Source organism: Suncus etruscus, chromosome 11 (assembly GCF_024139225.1).
Source record: "Suncus etruscus isolate mSunEtr1 chromosome 11, mSunEtr1.pri.cur, whole genome shotgun sequence".
NCBI lineage: Eukaryota > Metazoa > Chordata > Mammalia > Eulipotyphla > Soricidae > Suncus > Suncus etruscus.
The window spans coordinates 77,745,080-77,765,382 of record NC_064858.1 but is presented as its reverse complement, the minus strand read 5'-3'; the positions used below and the strand labels follow the sequence as shown (position 1 = coordinate 77,765,382).

General features: G+C 40.5%; 1 protein-coding gene across 1 annotated transcript in view; it reads right to left on the bottom strand.

Moving 5' to 3' along the window:
* The window catches only part of SLC4A8 (solute carrier family 4 member 8), an 829,308-nt gene that overhangs the window by 135,556 nt on the left and 673,449 nt on the right, over nt 1-20,303 (bottom strand). The window lies entirely within an intron of this gene.

The following is a 20,303-nucleotide window of genomic DNA, read 5'->3' as shown; positions in this document are numbered from 1 at the left end:
CGCTGGCCGGCGGTACCCTGGGCTACGGGGAGGAGGGGGCGGAAGCCCAGGAGCACGCGGCCTCAGGGCCCGGTTGCCATGGCAACCGCCTCCCGCCCCTCCGGAGCCTCTCTGGGCCTGCAGGGCCTGAAGGGCTTTGCTTAGAGAAGGGAAATCTTTCTGGCTTCGATTTGCGGGTGCTTCGAACACTAGGAAACGGGCTTATGGTGACTGGGATGAGGAAAAAAAAAAGTTGAATCTGAGGAAATCCATTGGAATTGGGAAAAAGACGAAATTGTGGGTGAAGAAGGGAAAGGAACCTCTAAAATTACTTCTTAGGCCAGAGTGACAGTAGGGTAGGGCACTCCTCTCCTAGGCAACCCAGTTGATCCCTGGCATCACCACACACAACACACACACACACACACACACACACACACACACACGAGTTTCACCACGAGTGATCCCCAGAACACACAGCCGGGAGTAAATCCTCAGCACCATAGGGTGGGTGGGGTCACCCAAAATTAAGTAAATAAATAAACTTGCTTGTTAATCTCAAAGACAGTGGACTAAATCCAGTTTAGAAATGACATAATCAAATCATTCCATTTCATTTGACCGTTTAAAAGATCAACTGATCAATCTTAAGTAACCCTATTCATATTCCTCAGAAGATTAAAGAAGTGGGAGAAACTATTCACCCAATACCCATCAGATAAGGGGCTAATCTCCAAAATATACAAGGCACTGACAGAACTTTACAGGAAAAAACATCGAATTCCATCAAAAAATTGAGGAGAAGAAATGTACAGACACTTTGACAAAGAAGAAATACAAATGGCCAAAAGACACATGAAAAAATGCTCCACATCACTAATAATCAGGGAGATGCAAATCAAAACAACTATGAGGTACCACCTCACACCACAGAGATTGGCACACATCACAAAGAATGAGAACAAGCAGTGTTGGCGGGGATGTGGAGAGAAAGGAATTCTTATCCACTGCTGGTAGAAATGCCGTCTAGTTCAACCTTTATGGAAAGCAATATGGAGATTCCTCCAAAAACTGGAAATCGAGCTCCCATACGATCCAGCTATACCACTCCTAGGAATATACCCTAGGAACACAAAAATCCCTTCCTTACACCTATATTCATTGCAGCACTATTTACCATAGCAAGACTCTGGAAACAACCAAGATACCCTTCAACAGATGAATGGCTAAAGAAACTGTGGTACATATACACATGGAATATTGTGCAGCTGTCAGGAGAGATGAAGTCATGAAATTTACCTATACATGGATGTACATGGAATCTATTATGCTGAGTGAAATAGGTCAGAGAGAGAGAGAAAAAAACGCAGAATGGTCTCACTCATCTATGGGTTTTAAGAAAAATGAAAGACATCCTTGCAATAATAATTTTCAGACACAGAAGGGCTGGAAGTTCCAGCTCACCTTATGAAGCTCACCACAGGGCCCTGAGAGATAGCACAGTGGCGTTTGCCTTGCAAGCAGCCGATCCAGGACCAAAGGTGGTTGGTTCGAATCCCGGTGTCCCATATGGTCCCCCGTGCCTGCCAGGAGCTATTTCTGAGCAGACAGCCAGGAGTAACCCCTGAGCAACGCTGGGTGTGGCCCAAAAATAAAAAAATAAATAAAAAAAAATGAAGCTCACCACAAAGAGTGATGAGTTTAGTTAAAGAAATAACTACATTTTGAACTATCCTAATAATGAGAATGTATGAGGGAAATAGAAAGCCTGTCTAGAGTACAGGCGGGGATTGGGTGGGGAGGAGATTTGGGACATTGGTGATGGGAATGTTGCACTGGTGATGGTGATGTTCTTTACATGACTGAAACCCAAACACAATCATGTAGGTAATCAAGGTGTTTAAATAAAATATATTTATATAAAAAAGATTAAAGAGATTTTTAGCTTTAAATACACTATCGGGGGGTTGGGTTTGTGGTTCAGATACATGCCTCACATGTGGGTTTCAATACCCAGTAGAAATGTTGAGAATGTAAATAAATAGGAAAAAAATAACATTGTAAGTCATGCTTGGTGTCCAAAGAAGCTGCACTCCAAGAGTTAGATACATGCTAAATTTTCAACCCTTGCAATGCACTTTCCATCTGTCCTGAAGCTTGAAACTGGGTTGCTGTTTAGTTCCCAGAGGCAAACTATGTGTTTGATCTCTCATTTAAGCCCTTGTTTCTGAATCTTAAAGCTAATTGGTACAGTCTGTTGATTTCTTCACTAATTCTGTCCTTTAAAACTAGAATTTACCCCATTTTTGCACACCAAAATCTTAAGCATCTTCCAAAGTCAATTTCCAAAGTCTTCCCAAAAGCTTCTCTTTATCCCACACCACAAAGAGAAACATCTACTTCCTCCTTATACTTAGAGCACTTCATACCGTTCTTATTTTTTCTTTTTTTGGCGGGGGTAGTTTTAGGTTTTTCGGTCACACCCGGCAGCGCTCAGGGGTTACTCCTGGCTCTACGCTCAGAAATCGCTCCTGGCAGGCTCTGAAGACCATATGGGATGCCGGGATTTGAACCACTGTCCATCTGCATGCAAGGCAAGTGCCCTACCTCCATGCTATCTCTCTGGCAACACTTCATACCCTTTTTAAAGTAGTAACTGTGCTGTGATGATCTGAGTTATTTAATTATATGTTGAATTTAGCTTACTATAAGCATGTAAGTTTCAGGAAGCCATTAATTTTCTTATGACCTTCTACATATTCTACAGTCTCAAAAAATGATGAGTACATAGAAAGTAGTTAGCAAATATAGACCAGAAAGATAGCACAGGGCTTAAGCCACCTTGTAAGTGGCTGACTATAATTTAAATCCTAACACCATATATGGTCTCCTGAGTACCTCCAATAGTGATCCCTGAATATAGAGCCAGGAATAAGACCTGACAACAGGAGAAAGAGAGGGAGGGAGAGAGGGAGGGAAAGAGGGAGGGAGGGAAGGAAGGAAGGAAGGAAGGAAGGAAGGAAGGAAGGAAGGAAGGAAGGAAGGAAGGAAGGAAGGAAGGAAGGAAGGAAGGAAGGAAGGAAGGAAGGAAGGAAGGGAGGGAGAGAGGGAGGCAGGGAGGGAGGGAGAGAGGGAGGCAGGGAGGGAGGGAGAAAGGGAGGAATGGAAGAAAGGAGGGAAGGAGGAAAGAAGGGAGGGAAGGAGGGAGGGAAGGAGGGAAGAAAGGAAGGGGAGAGAAGGAGGAGGGAAGGAAGAAAGGAATGAAGGAAGGAACGAAGGAAGGAGAGGGAGGAAAAGGGAGGGAAGGAGGAGGGAAGGAAGGAGCAAAGGAAGGAAGGAAGGTAAAAAGAAAGGTAACTGTGCTTTTAATTCAATATAATCAAAACATATTGACTCACATCCTACAGTTGACAATATAAATGGCCCAACTTCACTGCTTCATAACTAATCTCGGAAGAGATGCCAAGTCAATAAAATTCCCAGGTACATAGGTCTTCATGCTTCAAACTCTAGAGCCTTCTCAGAAGAGAGCCCAGCAGACTTCCTCTATGCCTCACTCCCCTTGAACTGCTGGAAGCCCCACAACCACATCCATATCCCATAACCTCTATTCCCCCTATAAGCAGAGCAACTTCACAGCTTCACAATTAATCTCAAAAGAGATACCAAGGCAAGTTGATAAAATTCACAGGTCTGCCAGTCTTCCCATGAAAACTCTGAGGTCCCTTTAGAGGGGAACAGGACAAAAATCATACCAGTTGTATAGATCCTGGAGCTCCTGAAATGCACAGCTCAATACAGAGCTAGGCAATATTTCCAAATTCCACAGTACTGATATCCCAGTAGGAGGAGCACAGCAAACTAGATGGGAAAATAATATAGAAGTCCTCTAAACTCAATTAGCAAAAATAGTCACACAGAAGGCTTAACTAGCAACAGACAGTTCAGTAAATCCTCAATGACTTTAATAACCCCATTGTAAGATATAATAATTTTCACAGATCCTCTGCTGAACTATTTTTTATAATTTCACTTAAAATTTTGTTTAATAAACAATATAAAATAAAATTTTTTGTGCCTGTCAAGGGGACAGGCTTGGGATATAGATGAGAAACTATGGACAATGGTAGAGAGAAGGATTGGTGCCAGAATACTGAATAGCCAAATAATTGCATTATAAACAAATTTGTAAACCAAAGTGTTTAAATAAAGGGTTTTTTTGTTTTTGTTTGTTTGTTTGTTTGTTTTTGGTTTTTGGGCCACACCCAGCAGTGCTCAGGGGTTACTCCTGGCTGTCTGCTCAGAAATAGCTCCTGGCAGGCACAGGGGACCATATGGGACACCGGGATTCGAACCAATCACCTTTGATCCTGGATCGACTGCTTGCTAGGCAAACGCCACTGTGCTATCTCTCCGGACCCAGTTTAAATAAAGTTTAAAAAAAAAACACTTTGAGATACACGTATGTTGTCTGGGTACATGGTGATGGAGTACATGTCTCCCACATCTCTCCTCTTGAAATGTGTACTTTCATGCTTTCATACTTTTATGCTGAGATGTATATTAGGTTCTCACTCCACCTTTGGAGAAGCCTGCTCTCTTGAGCACATTACATTCTCTCTCTCTTTCTCTCTCTCTCTCATTCTCTTTCTCTCTCTCTCTTCTCTCACACCATACATTCTCATTCTTCTCTCTCTCTCTCTCTCTCTCTCTCTCATTCTTACTTTCTTCTTCCTCAGAACCTCCAAATAAAACTAGTAAAAAAATAACTTAGAAAAAAAATATGTTGAACCTTCCTATGTACAGGCCCAAATGACAGTGAAGAAGCAGAAAAAATCTAAAGCAGGAAGACTAAAGTTAGAAACAGTGTATGTGAACACAATCACAAAAATCACAAAATGATAGAACTAGAATAAAAGGCATTTAGACAGAAATATTACAAAAGTTCATAAGTTAACAGTTTCTTTGTGACTTGGGTATTTCAGAAATCTCCACAAAGATCACAAATTTGAGTTAAATCTGAAAGTTGAACCAAACTAAGGAAGAACAAAGATCTCAACTTTTAGGCAAAGGTTTAAACAAGAATTAGGCATGCAACCTGATGGAGAAAAGATGAAGCAGTTTTTAGATGCCATGCTTGCACTAAACCTGCTCCACAGATTCTCTTTTCTTAAAAAAGATATAAACCAAGCCAGTAAAGTTCATGGGTACACTGGCCACTGAAAAATGAAAGAATGCCAATGAAAGTTGGCAATTTCAGAATGAGAGGTCAGGCCAATCTTCTGCCTTACTGTAGCCATGCCTACTGCATCCATCACTCAGAATCACCACTTTTCCTATGACCCTGACTCACCATTCCTCTACAATTCTCTGCAGAGACACCAATCTGACCAAACATCAGATATGCCAGTATTTGGGCTGATATCACAAGGGTTTGGGGGGAACAAGTGTGGATACCCTTTCCCTGAATCCTTCTTCAGAAGATCTGGCAGCTGAGAACAAACCCTACAAGAGCCACAGTATCAGTGCTTCGAATTTCTAGTCAACTTTATTTGTTTGATCTTATCATCCCTATAGGAACACACTAATTTAGGTGGCAATGTGCGACTTAATGTTCAGTAACAAATGAAATAATAGAAAGGAGAGCTAACAGCAAGAATCAATTTTCTGCCATTGTCTTAATTCATTGGAGACAATAATCTTTTACAAGTTTGTTTGCCACTGTATTTCTTTCTTTTCTCTTCCTTTTTAAAAATTTTCTTTTTGGGCCAGAGAGATAGCATGGAGGTAAGGCATTTGCCTTGCATGCAGAAGGAGGGTGGTTTGAATCCCGGCATCCCATGTGGTCCCCCGTGCCTACCAGGAATGATTTCTGAGTGTAGAGCCAGGAATAACAACTGAGCGATGCCGTGTGTGACCCAAAAACCGAAAAAAAAATTTTTTTTTCTTTTTTGTTCTGCCTCAGAAATCGAGGGGGAAAAAATGGATGGTACCAAGACCAAACAATCATATGAACACTAAGTAGAAATAAAATATAAAAAAATAGGGGCCGGCGAGGTGGCGCTAGAGGTAAGGTGTCTGCCTTGCAAGCGCTAGCCAAGGAAGGACTGCTGTTCGACCCCCCAGCGTCCCATATGGTCCCCCCAAGGCAGGGGCAATTTCTAAGCGCTTAGCCAGGAGTAACCTCTGAGCATCAAACGGGTGTGGCCCGAAAAAACCCACCCCCCCCCAAAAAAAAAGAAAGAAAGAAAGAAAAAAAATTATCAGACTTAAACACCAAATCCAAAGTCAAAGACAACAGAATAGATATCCAATCTACAAGCTAGACACAGAGGGGACAAGTTATACTAGCAGTTCGGGAGTGGGACAAAAGAGGGGGATATGGGATGCATGCTGGAAAGAGGGGTGAATGGAGGAAAACACTGGTGATGGGAATGCCCCTGATTCTATGTCATTATGTATCTTAAATATTACTATGAAAGATTTGTAATTCACTTTGATAACAATAAAAACTTGTTTAAATAGGAAAATATTTTCTCCATTTCTTTTCTCTCATTAATCTGGAAACAATTATATTTTCTAAGACCTCATTGGAGATAAAAAATAATTCTAAAAAAATTGCTTGTCATTGTACTTTTTTTCCTTTTTTTTTTCTTTTTCTTTCTGTTCTTTTTTTAAATTCCTTATATTCTCAAGAATAAACCAAGATTTTTGGCACAAAATTTGTTCCAGAAAACCCAAACTTGGCTTTTTAAATTCGGGGCATACAAGTTATTTGATTTGGTGCAGGCACACCAAATCAAATACACGTAGTCTCCAGTTGTCTTCTGCCATCCGCTGGGGGTGGTGGTGCTTCAGCTCAGTTTACACGTAGTGGCTGAACTGAAGAGGTAGGTGGCTGAACTGAACTGGATGCCACTGAGTTATTTAACCCAAAATATTCTGCGCTTTGTATGACACCAACAGCAGTGATGATGACAATGTCTATGCTTATACACTCACATCAGATACATCTGAAACTCTGTTTGGACATACAGATGAGGAGGAGGAATTTAGTTTTGAAGGATTTTAATCTTTGTGATTTAGCTTGATTACCTGTTAAGCTTCGGTTTTCTGCACTTTATTTAAAGCTTTGAAGTTATTGTTGCTAGTTTACAGTTTTTCTTTAGCAATAAATATTGAAAAACATTTAACCTACTGATTCCTCAACTATTGTAATTGTTTTTGGTAGATATTTTTATTTTTGAAATTTACCAGTTGCTGCTGCATTTTCCACTTTGGTGTATACTCGAGTCACTAAGTTTTCCCAGTTTTTAGGGTAATATTAGGGGTTGGTTTATACTTGGGTTGGCTTATACTTAAGTATATACGATGTCTTTGCTCTCACTTATCTAGAAACAAATGTCTTATGGTCAGTTATGTCAATATGTCATGCATTTACCTTAAATAAAGTAAAAAAGTAAAATTAAAATAATATTTAAAAAAAAGAGAGAGAAAGAGAGATGGAGGGGTGGGGGGAAATATCTGCCACAGAGGCAAGGAGAGGGGATACAAGAGGGGAGGCGGGAGAGAAATTTGGGACATTGGTAGTGGGAAATTGCACTGGTGAAGGATGTTGGACATTGTATGACTGAAACTCAATCATAAACAACTTTGTAAATGTATATCACATGGTGATTCAATATAAAATTTATTTTTTGAATCAATATAGATTTAGTATATAAACATTAAAAAACCTGTGGTAAAGTAGCCATAGATAGTAAATACAGACAGAAGTTGCTGTGCCTGTGGCTAACCCAGGTTCAAACCTTGGTACCCCATGTAATTCACAGAGCCCCAGAAAGGTAATCCCTGAGTATAGAGCCAGAAGTAAACCTGAGCATTTTGGGGTGTGGTCCCCCCAAAATCTGTAATAAAGAAAAAGCCCCGAAACCCCATAGACCTTCAGCACAGAGCTAGGAATAGCTCCTGGCAGAGCTGGGTATATCCCCAAAACTGAACAAAGTGAAAGCCTATTTATGGAAAATTGGCTAACTAGTTCAGACTCAGTTTTTCTTCATGCAATAAAAAGTATACTGCTTAAGATTTTTTTATTGTTTTTTTTTTCTCACATTCCAAAATAGTACCAAAAATAATACCCTCTGTACTATCTCTCCAGCCCTGGAAGATTTTAGATAACACTTTCAATGCACTAAGACCCAGGTTTAGTGATATAAATGCACTGTACCATTTATTATTTGTATCATTTATTGATTTTAAGCACTGATGTACAATACTATTAATGACAGAGTTTCAAGCATACAATGAGCATTGTCATTATTTTCTCCGTTTCATTGGTAAGGAAATTGAGCTTAAGAGAAGTTTAGCATGTCTCAAACTCATTAAGATGAGATTTAGTCATTCATTCAGAATTTGGCTCTGTGTTAGGTGTTGGAGAAATAGCAATGTGACAAATGGACTTGCAATTCAGTAGAAAAATGATCAAACTAGTGAACAACAATGTGGTTATGATAACTTGATTCCTGGCACCACATTTGATGTACATAGTAAATGATGCAATACTTTGAGAGAAAAGTTACTTATTTATTTGACTTGTGGGAGGCCACACCCGAATGTTCTCGGGTTTTATTCCTGGCTCTGTGCTCAAGGATAACTCTTAGCAGAGTTCAGGAATCAAGCCTTGGGAGGGTGCGTGTAAGGCACGTTATACTATGTCTCTAGCTCCTGAGAAGAGCTACTTTAGATGGAAAAGTATGTGTGGTTGGAGCGATGTGAAGTCTCCCCTGAAGTCTAGTATTCTTGACCATTATGCAACACTGTCTTATATAAGTGGTGTCATTGCCAGAATTTGCTACTGAGAGAAATACGGGGTTCAGGGGAAATCAGATACAGTGGGGTCAAGGTAGACTGACTCAGGCATAAAGTTAATTCACGGGAGCTTAAGAATGAGACTGAATGAAAGATGTTCCCGAATCCCCCAAACCACTAAAAATGGCTCCTAAATGTGAGAGTAGGTAGAGGAGGGAGGAGGAATGAGGTGGCAGATTCCTGTGAGCATGGAATTTTCTTTTAACGCAAAAGGAGAAAATGTAGAGCCGCTGGTCTTTGACTCCAGGGTCAAGAGCCCCATCTACTGGTCTCCAGTACAAATTACAAAAGAAACGAGACTAAGAAGGCAGCTTCTGAATCTGCCCGGGGTGGCTGTAACCAGGGGCGCTGCTAGAAGCAGATTCTCTTCTCCCAGGACTGATTTGGTCTCTCCTTCCCAAACGATGCTGTCTCATTTGGCTCTGGAATGCGGACTTCTATCGTCATTGCTCCCTACATTGCTTGGTTGGATATGTGCAAATATTCTGCTCTCTGCCTGGTAGGCAAGCAGATGCTGGAAGAGTATATTTAGCCAAGGACACCATATTATCGAGTATTTATCTAATGAATATAGAAGAAGGAAAACAACATTTCCTTCATTAACATTAGTACAGAGCTTTCAGAAGGCTGCACAAGATGTTGGAACAGGGAAAAGTGAACTACTTGTAGAGCCAACACTTGACACATGCATACATGGGGAAATCAAATTCATGTTACCTGGATGACCTCAAACCTTGCAGTAGTTCTTTTAGTTTAGTTTTGTTTGGGGGAACACATCAGCACTGCTCAGGACCTATTCCTGCCTCTATCCTCAGGAATCACTCCTGGCATGTTCAGGGAACAATATGGGATGCTGAGGACTGAATTAAGCAAAACAAGCACTCTACACACTGTACTTTCTCCCACCCAACTTGCAACAGTTCTTTGTGATAGGTTTCATTATCCCTTCTTTATAGATGAAAGACTAAAGACTGAAGCCTAGAGGTGTGACCACCCACAGGTCACACAGCTCCAATTAATTATTTTGAAAGTGGGTTGTGAGTTCAAATGTGTGTTTTATCTGTGTTGCTTAAGCTTAATCACTTCTACCGCCTATGGAATTGCCTGGGGCCTCAGTTGTTCTTTCTAAGACTCCATAGTCTCTTATTGGCTTCCAAATAGGAAAACAAGAGTAGTTATTTACCTTAATATTTTTTTACTATATCTTAATCTTTCTCTAATACCAGTAGATTTTCATTTTGCTTTGTTTTGGGGGTGGGGACCCACACCTGATTTCACTCAGGTGTTACTTCTGGCTCTGCACTCAGAAATTGCTACTGGCTCGGGAGACCATATGGGCTGCTGGGATTCGAACCATTGTCTGTCCTGGATCAGCTGTGTGCAAGACAAACGCCTTACCATTGTGCTACTACTCCGGCCCCACCAGTAGTTTTTAAATTTTAGAGAGATATGTGGAGATTTTCAACCTCTTAGAATCCACATATAATTGAAAGTATACGTTATAGTTCTCTCAGACAAGCACTAGCATCTTGCATATACTCTAAATATTTAGAGTAAAACACAGAGACTCCCTTATGTAGAGCAGCCACATAAATGATATTTTATTTCATTCATGACATTTTATTATATCTATATTTCTGCTCTTTAAACACGGGGGGGGGGGGGGAGAAACTTAGTGATCTGAGGAAATGCTTTCCTGCAATTGCAATCAATTTTTCCATCAAAAAGATTTTAATTCTTCTCTTAAATACGTTTAAGCCATCAAGAGTCACCAGTCTTCTTTGTTTGCTTGTTTATTTTGGAGCCACACACAGTAGGGTGCCAGGAATAAACCCAGATCAGCTACATGCAAGGCAAGCACCTTACCAGGTATACTATGGCTCCAGCCATAGTCTCAGTCATGATTTACCATTAGGTAGCTCCCAAATCTCAGCACATCTTCTACTTGAGTTTCTTGCTCTCCCTTCTTAATTATATGCCTAAGGAAAAGTTGGATTGAAAAAAAAGAAAAACTGAAATCTGAGGAATGATTTAATGAAGGCTTGCTTGTGCTGTCGTCTGGAACCATTTCCTGTGGAAGGTAGAGATTAGATGAGGAGTAGAGACAGATCACATTATTTCTTTGTCAAGCAGAAAAGGCTGTTGCAAGTGTGTGATTTATTCTCAGTCCTTACCAAGTCCCAGCATAGGAAAGAGATGGCACAGCATGGTGTTCTTTGTTCACAGCATGCTGCCAGCTTAGAACACTGCACACAAAAGGGCAAACAATGAAGCAACACATAAAACAGGGGTGGTGGGAGATGTATTCCCCCTCAATTTATCACCACCACTACACAGAACAATCCCTCAGACTGCACTCATTTGCATTTCACTCCAGACTAAAGAAGGTCTTGTACAGGATGATCTCTCTCATATGTGGGATACAAAGAAACATAGTAGGTGAATAACTAATGCCTAAAGGCAGGAGTCTCAAACTCGCGGCCCGCAGGCCATTTGCGGGCCCTCCGTGTAACATTTGTGGCCCGCGGCCGACCTTCAAATATCGCAGTATTCGCGATTATTCGCTTACCGAATAATCGCAATAAAAATCACATTAGTAAGAAAAAATCGCATTAAACATTCGCATACCCCGAGCAGTTCCGTTCGGGGTATGCAAATGTTTAATGCTATTTTTTGCGATTTTTTTTCTTACTAATGCGATTTTTTTTTGTCGAGCTTTATCACTCAATAAAGCTCTCCAAAAATCAGCAGTGTTTCAGCTCCCCGATCATAAAATGGCTTTCATGAAATGCCCAAGACCACGGACAGCGGCCCCTAGTATACTCAAGGTGACTGACCGTATTCCTAGAGACTGCAGTTTTTCAGTGAGCAGGTAGAGAAAGTTTCTCCTTCCATGAGAGTATGATTTTAAGGAAACCGGTACATTGGGACTGAAAACAAATCAATTGGGAGCAGAGCATTCTGCGTTATTCAAATGACCAAAGCGGGTTCATTTCTCTTTTGACACTTGATGTTGAGCTTTACCCCTCGATAAAGCTCTCCAAAAATTAGCTGTGTGCTAAAGCCTGAAACTAAAAATTAGCTGTGTACTAAAACCTGAAGCTTTAATGCGATCTTTCATTGCGGATATTCGGTAAGCGAAATCCCTTATGCGGCCCTGCCTTACCCCGACTTTGCCTCCTGCGGCCCCCAGGTAAATTGAGTTTGAGACCCCTGCCTAAAGGCAATAGAAACAAAGAAGAACTGGTCCTCATCAAGAAGCTTGTCACTGGGGATTGAGAGGAAAGTTCTGGGAAGGAACCACCATGATAATAATAGAGGGAAGTGGTTACTCTGGACAACTGGGTGCTGAAAGGAGGTGAATGATATGCGTATTACTCTATCAGTAACCATATAAAACACAGTGCTGTGGGTGGGTGGGGTGGGAAGAATGAAAGAAGAAAAAAGTTTCTTCTGAGAGGTATATAGAGGTGCCAGAGACTGGCCAGAAACTGGGCACATCACCTTGTCAATGTTTCCTAAGAATTGTCCATCTTAAACTTTTTTCTTAAGTCCATCTTAAATATTTTCCATTTGCAAGCCCTTTGCAAGCAAGAAAGGAAACACAGATAAGCTCTGCCAGAACCACCTCAGATTCATTATGCAGTTGCTTTTTTATTTATTTTTGGTCATTTCACATTCAGAAACCTTTTATTATTGTCAACCTTTTTGCCACCCCACAGGGGTTACATGCCACAATTCAGGAAGCTTCATTTAAGATGAATCTTCTATCTTACATGATTCTCCTCAACAGCATCCTAGAAAGGGGGCAATCCTGTTATTCCTGGATATTTCCAGTGACAAGGCACCCACTACTGAATGAAGCCAGCAGCCCAATAGTGGGTGCAATTTTTTCAGTTTGTCATTTTAATTACCCTCTTTATTCCAAATTCTCACTCATCCATATTTCAGACCTTCAAATGCAGAGCCAGTTATGATCTTGTTCTTGTCTTTCTCAGTTGATGGGTTTGAGCAGCTTTACTCTCCAACAAGTCATGTGCATCCCTGACTCTAGACCTGTAGGAAAACTTACAGCAGTAAGATATGAGATTTTACTTTTTTTTAATATTTATTTATTATTAAGCACCATGATTACAAGCATGATTATAGTTGGGTTTCAGTCATAAACAGAACACCCCCCTTCACCAGTGCAACATTCCTACCACCAATGCCCCCATCTCCTTCCCAACCCCTGCCTGTATTCAAGACAGGCATTCTACTTCTCTCACTCATTAACATTGTCATGCTAGTTGTTAGTGCAGTTATTTCCCTAACTGCACTCACCACTCTTTGTGGTGAGCTTCATATTGTGAGCCGGTCCTTCTGGCCCTCAACTCTATTGTCTCTAGACATTATTACAATAATGTCCTTAACTTTTCTTAAAACCCATAGATGAGTGAGACTATTTTATGTCTATCTCTCTCCCTCTGACTTATTTCCCTCAGCATAATAGATTCCATGTACATCCATATATAGGAAAATTTCATGACTCCATCTCTCCTGACGGCTGCATAATATTCCATTGTGTATATGTACCACAGTTTCTTTAGCCATTCGTCTGTTGAAGGGCATCTTGGTTGTTGTAGGGTACCTATCTGAGACCCACCCATTTCTGGGAGGGGTCTTGGGAACCGGATAATAGGTGTGACCTTACCTGCAAGACCCGGCCCATTCCTGGGAGGGGTCTTGGAATAGGTAGATAAACCCGGAAGCCAGGGGATTAAGGGCTTTTGCCTTTTGGCCCTGCTGGGCTCTGAGGAAGATGCCTGAATTATAAGATGCAGGGCTAAGAATGGCCGAATGCTTGAAAGGTTATGAGATAGGCCACACACCTGTGGTGGTCAGGGCATGAATAAAAATGATGCTTTCTAATGCCTGCATGTGAGTGAGTCTTAATTACGCCGATCACCTGGGCCTGGAACCTGCCGGTTTATGGGGGTTGCTGAGCCACGTGGCCTGGGATGGCAGAGAAAGAAATCCATCGCCATCCACCGCCATCCAGCCCCATCGTTAATTAACTAATGCAACAGTTGTTTCCAGAGTCTGGATATTGTAAATAGAGCTGCAATAAATATAGGTGTGAGGAAGGGATTTTTGTATTGTATTTTGTATTTCCCAGGGAATATCCCTTGGAGTAGTATAACTGGATATGGAAGTTCAATTTCCAGTTTTTTGAGGAATCTCCATATTGTTTTCCATAAAGGCTGGACTATAAGGCATTCCCACCAGTAGTGAATGATAGTTTCTTCTCTCCACATTCCTGCTAGCATTGATTGTTCTTGTTCTGTGTGATATGTGCCAGTCTCTGTGGTATGAGATGGTTGGCTGCATGCAAGGCAAACACCCTACTGTTGTGCTATTGCTCTGGCCTCTTAATTATTTTATTTTGTTTTGTTTTGCTTTTGGCCACACATAGCAGTACTCAGGGGTTACTCCTGGCTCTTCACTCAGAAATCACTCTTGGCAGGCTCAAGGGACCATATGGGACGCCAGGATCAAACCCAGGATGACTGTATGCAAGGCAAATGTCCTATCCATTGTGCTATTGCTCTGGCCCCAGATAAATTTTTTTTAATTGAGAAATAGATGATCTAAAAAGGTAGAGAAAAAGGCAATAAAGAAAACTTCAAAAATATAGTAAGAAGAACTTGGTCAAAGAGAAAAATTCCAGGCCAGTGGGCTCTATTTTAAGACAGAGTCTGTCCCACAGTGGCTAAATGCCAAAATACAGATTGTCCCCAAAAGAGAAGTCACACCAGACACAAAGTGACTCCAAAGATATAAATGACAAAGAATAGGCAAAGTATACCAAGCAAATGAAAGAACAGAAAAGGAAGGGAAAAAGGGAAAAAGATCTTATCTTCTGGTAATACTGATTTCAAGGGAAAATGATTAGCACTTTATAATAGTAACGGTTTATTTAGTGTAATTGCCAGGAAAATCTAGCATGCCCCTTTGCAGTCAAATAACATAATAAATAACATCTAAAGTAAAGTTTACTGGAAATACATGGTAGAACTTTTTGGAGATCTAGCTCAAAAAAGGAATCTGTCATTTTAAGAGCAAAGGGTCTTTTGAATTAGAAACTCAGGTGTCAAATTGAGATGCTTTGGGCACTTAAGAAGTTCTTCAGAATACTGTGGGGGTGGAGAGTGATTGGTGAGAGTGATATTGGTGGTTGGATTGAGGGTTGGTTGGAATTTCTGAATGGCATTGCTGTAAAACCCTGCCTTCCACCTCCTACCTCCATCCTCCACCCCCACCCCCCACTCCGGTCTTCCTACATGTTTTGTTCTGTTTAAACACTTTACAGAAAAAACCCTGTTCCGCTGGAGTCATTCCTGATGGACAACAAGAGGAAGACGTGTTTGTTACAAGAATTTACATATACATTAGTACAAGAAGTCTTGTTTCATTTTTCTCAGCCTATGGCAGAGCAAGATGAGAAATAAGACAAAGGTTTGAATAATTAATGTGGCTGACCCAATTAATACATTTTAAATTATATTTTGAACACAGGAATATATCATTGGGTGCATAACCCCACAGCTGTGAGTATGCAAGCACTGCAGTCAGAGGTGACTCTAGAAAGTACTACAACCAAGTGTACAAACACATGATCAGGCAGGTGGCCCTAGTCCTGGCAACAACAGTATCATGGGAAAGGAAGTGGGAGAAGAACAGATCTTATCAAGGAATTATGGAATACTCACCAAAAATTGATTATTAGACCTAATGGAAAATTCAGCAAATTCTACAAAGTAAAAAAAGCCTGTTCTACATTATAATATACCATATAGTAAATGGATAATAAAATTTTATTTATTAATCATTAATTTTATATAATAGTCACCTATTGTTTGTTACATATCATTTATTACATAGTGTCATAATATAATATGCATTTTTGCATAAATTAGTTCATTTATTACAAGCTAGCTATATTTCTAATAGCAGAGCTTCTGCTGTCCTTCTCATTCCTTCTGTCTTTTAAAGCCACTTTATTATAATGTCAGAACTAGTACTATAAGACCTGGCACCAGTGGTGGCTATTTTCTTTTCTTTTTTTGTTTTTGTTTTTGTTTTTGTTTTTTGGGGGGCCACATCCAGTCACGCTCAGGGGTTATTCCTGGCTATGCGCTCAGAAGTCGCTCCTGGCTTAGGGGACCATATGGGATGTCAGGGGATTGAACCACGGTCCGTCCTAGGCTAGCACTTGCAAGACCTTACCTCAGGCACCACCACTCTAGCCCCTGATGGCTATTTTCTTACTGGAACCCAGTGCTAGATAAGGGGGAGATCACTACAGATATTATAGAGATTCAAAGAGTAATCAGAGACTACTTTGAGAAACTCTATGCCACAAAACATGAGAACCTGAAAGAAATGGATAAATTCTTGGACTCTTATAACCTTCCATAGTTGAATAAGGAGGATGTAGCTTATCTAAACACCCCCGTCACTGTTGAGGAAATTAAAACAGTAATCAAATGTCTGCTCAAGAACAAAAGTCCAGTCTCAGATGGATTCACTAATGAATTCTTTCAAACCTTTCAAGAGGAACTACTACCAATTCTTGCCAGGCCCTTTCATGAAATTGAAAAAATGGAAACACTTCCAAATAGTTTTTTTGAAGCCAACATCACTTTGATACCAAAACCAGACAGAGATGCTACCAAAAAAGAAAATTACAGACCAATATTTCTGATGAACACAGATGCAAAGATCCTCAACAAAATTCTGGCAAATAAGATCCAATGCCTCATCAAGAAGGTCATTCACCACGATCAAGTAGGTTTCATCCCAGGAATGCAAGGATAGTTTAACATCTGTAAATCAATCAACATAATACACAATATCATCAATAAGAAAAATAAAAAATACATATGATCATATCAATAGTTTCAGAAAAAGCATTTGATAAAGTCCAACACCCATTCTTGATAAAAAAAATAACACCTCAAATCAAGATTGAAATGAGGGACTGCAGAGATAGCACAGAGGTAGGGCATTTGCCTTGCATTCAGAAGAATGGTGGTTTGAATTCTGGCATCTTATATGGTCCCCCGAGCCTTCCAGGAGCGATTTCTGAGTGTAGAGACAGGAGTAAACCCTGAGCACTGCTGGGTGTGACCCAAAAACAAAACAAAGAAAATGGGAATGAAAGGAACTTTTCTCAATATAGTTAAGACCATCTACCACAAACCAATGGCAAATATTATCCTCAAAAATAAAATATAAAATCTGGTACAAGACAAGACTGTCCCCTTTCACCACTCCTATTCAACATAGTGCTGAAAGTTCTTGCTATAGCAATTAGGCAAGAAAAAGATATGAAGGGCATTCAGATAGGAAAGGAAGAAGTCAAGATCTCACTGGTTGCAGATGACATGAACTATATTTAGAAACCCTAAAGACTATACTAAAAAGCTTCTAGAAACAATAAATTCATATAGCATAGTGGCAGGCTACAAAATTAACATGCAAAACTCAATGGCCTTCTTTTACACCAATAATGATAGAGAGGGAGGAGGGACATTGGTGATGGGAATGTTGCACCAGAGAAGGGGGTGTTCTTTATATGACTGAAACCTAACTACAATCATGTTTGTAATCAAGATGTTTAAATAAAGATATTATAGATATAAAAAAGAAAAACAACCACATTCACATTAGTGTCACACAAACTCAAATATCTTGGAGTCAACTTAACTAACGACGTGAAGGACCTATACAAAGAAAATTGCAAAATTCTGCTTCAAGAAATAAGAGAGGACACAGAAATAGAAACACTTACCTGCTCATGGATTGGCAGGATTAACATAATTAAAATGGGAATACTCCCAAAGCATATTACATATTTAATGCAATCCTCTAAAGATACCCATGACATTGTTCAAAGAAGTTGATCAAACATTCCTGAAATTCTTTTGGAACAATAAACACCCACGAATAGCTAAAGCAATCCTTGGGAAAAGTAATATGGGAGGCATTACCTTTCCCAATTTTAAATTGTAGTACAAAGCAATAGTTATCAAAACAGCATGGTATTGAAATAAAGACAGATCCTAAGATCAGTGGAATAGGCTTGAGTATTCAGAGAATGTTCCCCAGACAAACAACCAACTAATCTTTGATAAAGGGGTAAGAAATCCAAAATGGAGCAAGGAAAGCCTCTTCAACAAGCTAATTCCATTAACTATTTTGTTGTAATGAGCAATATAAAATTAATTATTTTGTGCCTGCCAAAGGAGCAGGCGTGGGTGGATGGGTGGGAAACTGAGGACAATGTTGAAGGGAATGTCACACTGGTAGTGGGTTTTGTGTTGGAAAATTGAATGCCTGAAACAACTTTATTATGAACAACTTTTTAAAACACTGTGGGGTTTTTTTGTTTGTTTGTTTGTTTTGAGTTTTGGGCCACACCTGATGACACACAGGAGTTACTTTTGGCTATCTGTTTAGAAATCACTCCTGGTTTGGGGGAACATATGGGATACTGGGGGATTGAATGGCAGTCCATCCTAGACTAGCACAGGCAAAGCAGACTCCTTATCACTCGTACCACCGCTCCGGCCCCTTAAAACACTGTGTTTAAATAAAGTTTAAAAATGCTATCTTGGGGACAGAGAAATAGCAGAGTGGCAGGGTGTTTGCCTTGCACACAGCCAATCCAGGATGGATGGTTGATTGAATCCCGGCATTCCATATGGTCCCCTATTCCTGCCAGGAGCTATTTCTGAGTTCAGAGCCAGGAGTAACCCCTGAGTGCCACCAGGTGTGACCCAAAAAACAAACAAACAAACAAAACCCAAAAAACAAAAAGCTATCTTGGGCTGGAGCACTAGCACAGTAGATAGGGTGTTTGCCTTGCATGTTGCCAACTCAGGTTCCATCCTTAGCATTCCATATGGTCCCCAGAGCACTGTCGAAGTAATTTTTTGTTTTGTTTTGTTTTGTTTTGGGGTCATACCAGGCAGCACTCAGGGGTTACTCCTGGCTCCAGGCTCAGAAATCGCTCCTGGCAGGCTCAGGGGACCATATGGGATGCCGGGACTCAAACCAATGACCTTCTGCATGCAAAGCAAATGCTTTACCTCCAGGCTATCTCTCGAGCCCGGGGAGTTATTTTTTGAGTGCAGAGCCAGAAGTAACCATTGAGTGCTGCCAATTGTGGCCAAAGAAATAACCAACCAACCAAACAATAACAAAAAATATTAAAAAACTATTTGCTTTAAAAAATATAGGATCTAGAGAGATTTTATAGTGGATAGGGCGCTTGCCTTGCATGTGACTGACTTGGGGTTAGATTTCCAGCTTAGAAACCAGGGAGATGTTTAAAGTGGTAGAGCATCTACCTAGGATATACAGCCCTTATCCTGAACACAAAAACACAATACAAAAATGCCTTCTGCACATCTATATTCATTGCAGCAATATTTACAATAGCCAGAATCTGAAAACAACCCAGATGCTTGACAACAGATAAGTGGCTAAAGAAACAGTGGTACTTATTTAACATTTTTAAATGTTTGAGTAGCCCTCTTCACCTGACCACAGCTGCTGAATTAGAATGGGTACAAGCTAGAATTCATGAGGCCCAATTAGAAGGTGTGTTTCCTAAAGAGGAAATGAATCTGCTAGTTTTTCCAACTAAGCATTCTCCCACAGGAGATTTGAATCAACAAGAAAGAATAGTGGAATGAATATTTTGCCTCATGTGCAACAAAAGAGAATGGAGACTTAATTAGATAATAGAAAAAATCTTATATTTAGGATGGTGTTACCTATGTCTATGTGAGCAGACTCATCTGTTGATTAATAAGTGGGACTCTGGGGGCCTGAGAGATAGCACAGTGGTAGGGCATTTGCCTTGCAAGCAGCTGATCCACGACCAACAGTGGTTTGAATCCGGGCATCCCATATGGTCCCCCGTACCTGCCAGGAGTGATTTCTGAGCACAGAGCCAGGAGTAACCCCTGAGTACTACTTGTGTGGCCCAAAAACTAAAACAAACAAACAAACAAAAAAGTGGGACTCTGGCAAGATTAGAACAAGCCAAATGAATATGTGAATATGTGGAATATGTGACATTTCAGAGATAAAGCTAATCTTCTCTGGTAATCTTTCAGTATGGAAAGACCTGAGGAAAGAAATGTGTCCTTCACTGAAGAAGAGAACTCTCAGCTCATGTCTAAAAGTTAGGGCTGGCCTTAGACATACAACTCCAGCTTTATATGTGTGAGATCTGGATTTAATTCCCATAACTCCAAGAAAATAAAAAGGGTGTAAGAGGTGCAAATATGTGCAGGATGCCAGAGAGATATAGTACAGGAGATAAAGTATTTGCTTTTCCTGTGGCAAATCCTGGTTCCCAGAGCATTGCCAGGGATGACCCCTGTGCACATAGCGAGTAG